The following is a 5,223-nucleotide window of genomic DNA, read 5'->3' as shown; positions in this document are numbered from 1 at the left end:
TAGCACCTTTTCTAGGTTGAGTTAGTAAACTTAATTATCTAATCTAATCTCTAAATTATCTGATTTTGTGTATACACATATATTTGATATTGGTATATATATATATAATATGTGTATTCATAAATCTATGTAATATTTCACAAGTAGTTCCTTTGGAGATAAGGGTATCTGGTTTTGAGGATTACTTTTCACTGAATAGTCTTATATTTTTGAATTCTTATCACTTTCATATATCTCAAAATTAAAAACAAAACCAATAAGATAAGTTATTGCATGATTATTGCAGAACAAAAATATGATCCCTTTTATTTAGCAAAATATACTTTTGTTTCATTAAATTACACATTGGCCATTGCTACAGCAGCTCTTTAGGAAATAAAATTAAAAGATATTTTTGCATGCATTTGCTGTAATTGCAAGTCAATTCCCAATTACAATGAAAATATTTTATTAAAATATGTTGGTCTTCATGTTAACATGTATCAACAAATGGCACCATTTAAAAAAAACCTTATGTATTTATATGCAAATTAAGAATTTCTTCTAACTTATTAACTTTCATTTAAATATTGTCTTTATTTATTTAATGTATTTTACTCATAACAATTTTAATATGTCCTATGACTTTTAATAGAACTATTTCATACAAGGAATTTCAGAGCATTACATTTCATACGAGTTCTTTAGAAAATGTGACTCATTCTTCATATCCTATAAACATGAAGAATTAAATATCTACCTTTCTTTGCCACTCACTAACAAGTTTTTTCTCTTAATATTCTACAAATGCATAACCATGGGATGTCTTTAAGGGCTTATCTATAAACTATAATTGGACATTTTCAATCCACTAAAGCTTAATGAGTTCTAATTTTTGAGATTATGCTTTTGCTTTCTTATTTCTCAAAATTGTATTACTTTAATATCTGTACTCAATTTTTTTTAAAGAGAAATATTTTTAACTTAAAAAATAACTCAGCCCTCTTAGGAGGGCTAAGACATCCAATTTCAAGAAGAATTAAACTAAGGTCTTTTTTTTTTCAGCGAATTTCTTAAATTTGTCTCTAATGCTGATGGCAGATTAAATTAGTGGTTCTGATTTTTCAACTCTTTGTTATGTAACTTTGCAGCATCTTCTATGTTGCCTTTGGGCTAAGTTATGTGATTTGATTTGGTACATAGATTATTGTGAAAATGACATGTTCTTAGACATGTGCCTATGACAAAAAAGGCATTGTCTTTATATTCCTTCTTACTCTTTAATCATCTCCAAAAGAAGAATAATGGTAGAATAGCCAATGGTCAAAATAAAAATGTGGCAAGCATGTGAAGTGGAGTGTCCCCAACTCAGCTTCCTTACCCCAACCTAACTCACAAGACATAGCTGAGATGGTTGTAGAACCACCAACACAATCCTTAAATGAAAGAAAATAAATGCTTATCATTGTACACCTCTCAAAACCGGGGGCATTTTGTTAGTAGGTTTTACTTTGTAGAGAAGTCATAGGTTTGCAGAAAATTGAGTTTCAAGTACAGAATCCCTATACAGCCTCTGCTGCCACATGAGCACGGGGTCCAGTCCACACTATCAATACTCACAGCAGGGTGGTGTAATTGTTGCAGTCAATGAAACTATATTGACACATCAAAGTCTCTCAGATTACACAGGCTACATTATAGATCATTCCTGGTTTTGTACATTGTATGGGTTGGACAAAGTATAATGTATTCAAAATAATAATACCATATATAACAGTTTTGTAATAGTTTTACTCTTTGAAAAATCTTTATAATCTCCTTATCCCTCCCTCTAACATAAGCCCTGGTAACTGTGGATATTTTTATTATCTCCATAATTTTGCCTTTTCCAGGGTGTCATATAGTTAGAGTCATACAGTCTGTAGCTACTTTACAATGGGTTCATTAATTTAGAAATATGTACATAAAGTTCCTCTCTGTCTTTTCTTTGTTTACTTTTGGCTCAAACTTTTAGGAGGAAAAAAGTTTTCATTTTAATTTTAATTAAAATTTTTATTTGTTTACATTTAGGTACTCATTTTCTATTATAAGGGAATTTTAGCATTTATTTTTAACATAGGGTTATACTTTTAATGCATAAGCATAAATAAAAAAAGAATTTAAAACATTTATAAAAATACAGACTTATTACTGTCCAAGTATAAAGTGTATCCTTATTTTTCCCTCAAAAATTTGGGCAAAAGAGTGCACATTATACATGGGAAAATACAGTATGTTAGTTTTCTGAGAAATTGTTGCTGTCTCACACCATAACTGTACCATATTGCATTCCACCAACAATAGATGAGAGTTCCTCTTTTTCATATCCTAGCCAGCATTTGGAGTTGTTAGCTTGCAAGCATGTGAATTTTCACCATTTTTAGAGGTGTATAACAATAAAAAATTATTATTTAATTTGGAAATTCCTCATGACATATGATATTGAGTATTTTTTCATAGGATTACTTGCTATGTGCATGTCGTACTTGATGAGGTGGCTATTAAAGCCTTTGGCCAATTTTTTAAGCAGGTTGTTTTCTCGCTGCTGAGTATTAAGAATCCTTTGTATATTATAAACAATAGTTCATTTCAGTTGTGTCATTTACAAATATTTTCATAGTCTGTGGCTCATCTTCTAAGGTTTTCACAGTGTATTTCTCAGATTTGAGTTCTTTCTTTTCTTTTTTTCAATTTCAGGTTAATGTAATGGAACAAACAACCAAGTCACAATAATTGATTTTGTTAGGTAAAGTCCCTCTTGTAGTTATATCTTGTACCCAAAAAATGATTTGAGTTCCTAATTTTAACAAAGTACAGCTTATAAGTTATTCTTTCATGAATCATGCCTTTGGTATTGTAGCTAAAAATTCCTCAAAAATCCAAGATCATCCAGATTTTCCTAGAAAGTATCTTCTAGGAGTTTCATCATTCTGAATTTTGCATTTAGCTTTAAGACCCATTTTGATTTTCCTTTTTGTGACATGTATAAGTTTTGTATTTAGGTTTGTTTTCTTTCATTGCATAAAGTGGTCCCAGCATTCCAGCACCAATTGTTGTAAAGACTATATTTTTTCCTTTATAATTCCTTTGCTCTTTTGTTAAGGATCAGTGGACTATACTTATTGTCACCTATCTCTGGGCTCTCCATTCTATTCCATTCATCTATTTGTCTATTCTTCAATATCAGTGTCTTGATTACTGTAGCATTATAAGTGAGGGCGGGTTTTAAAAGAACAAATGTTAACTGATGCAGAACTGTCAAACAATTATGTAATGATAAGGACAACCCAGTGCCTATGTATTTATAAAAAGTTTATCTACATTGTGCTTTTTAACAACGTTGATCTTTGAGCATATGGGTTTGAATTATAAAGTTCCATTTTTCAATAGGTTTTTAAAATAAATATATATTGAAATGTGTATAATATATTATAATATGTATACCTCTAATATATTAAAATGTCATTAGAGTTTTGAGATAATTTAAAAATTCTCAAATAAAAATATATATAGGAAAATTTATGCTAGGTATGTCATGATTACACAAGATATATGTGAATACTAGTTTAAGTTACGATCATAAAATATACTAAAATTTATTATAAAAAGTTAAAATGCATCAAAATTTACAAAATTTACACTCAGGCTACAGATGGCAGCATTCTCAATAAGGAGGAATGTAAACAAATATAAAGATGAAATAATAAGTCAGATTGGCATATAATTAAATGTAGTACATAATTGTACCACTTTAATAATTTTGAAGCCACCTGCTGTGCGGTCAAGTGTTGTATTTGCTTAAAATGCCAAGTGATACTAACCCTTTCTGCATGAGCAGTCCATATTGACAGAATATTCTACATCATAGCAAAAACTGATCTCTCATCATTCTTGTGTGTTTAGAGCAACACTAAATTCTAGAGCAACTAAATTTAGAGCAACACCAAGGGAATTAAACCAAATGTGATTGTTGATGCTACAAGTGCTCCCAGGAAGTCAAGCAATGTAATGACATTATCGGAGTTGACTTGTTCAATATGCACCATAGATTGAGGTCTGAAGCTGTGGTTGCCCTCTATTTTAAGATAAATTAATTCAGCAGAACAAAGTGGAAAAAATAAAAAGGAAATTCATGATGCTATCACCGTAGCTATTCCAAGAGTCACAAACCTTACAATTTTTTGCAAAATATATTTTTATATCACATTGAAAATGCAGCTTCAATAAGGCACGGATATCTATATATTCTGATATGATTAAAGAAATAACAAAGCCATTGTATGACAACTTAAAACAAAAGGAGGATGACAAATCTAAAACTAGAGAATTTAATGCCAGCCAAGGATAGTTTGATAATTTCAAAAAGAGGTTCGTCTTTTAAAATGTTAAGGTAACAGGAGAAAGAGCTTCTGATGACCAAAAAACAGCAGATGTGTTCACAGATGACAGTTAGAAAATCATTGAGAAAGGATGCTGGCCCAGAAAAGATTTTTAATGCAGACTAAGGTGCCTAATCTAGAAAATAAATGCCACAAAGGACACTTATGTAAGGGTGAGCAGTGAGCCCAAGAATTGAAGGCAGGAAAGGATAGGCTAACTCTACTGTTTTATGCAAATACACTCAAATTTAATATCAGAACTACCCTTATATGTAAAGCTGCCAAACCTGATGCCAGAAGAGAAAAGATAAACATTAACTGCCAGTCCTTTGCATGTATAAAAGAAGTTTTGGGCAATGAGATCCCTTTTCTAGATTGGTTCCATGATGCTTTGCTCCTGAAAGTAGCCTGCCAATTAGGTACTTTTTTTTTTTTTTTTTTGACATTCCGCATGTCTTTACTCAATTTCCCCAGTGGTAATGCAGAGCTGTAGTACAATATTACACTCGGAACAATGACATGCAGTCTGGACACAGAAGCTTTTCATTGCCACAAGGATCCTTCATTCAGCTCACTTTATGGTACACCACCTTCCTACCCACTCCCTCCCATTTTTTTAAATTAAATCTTTCATACATAGATTATAAATACATTTATGCCATTATATGATTCAATGTGATGATTATTTGTACAAATTTGAATATTTACATCCTATTAAACAACATAACCTTTACCACTTTTACCCTATTTCAGGATTAAGACATTTATGCTCTACACCTGATAGATCCAACTTGTACTTGCAATATGTTCTGTAGGTGTGATCCCC

The sequence above is a fragment of the Otolemur garnettii genome, unplaced genomic scaffold, assembly GCF_000181295.1.
Source record: "Otolemur garnettii isolate 467f Iridium unplaced genomic scaffold, OtoGar3 scaffold00016, whole genome shotgun sequence".
Classification (NCBI taxonomy): Eukaryota; Metazoa; Chordata; class Mammalia; order Primates; family Galagidae; genus Otolemur; species Otolemur garnettii.
This window is presented reverse-complemented; position numbering follows the sequence as displayed.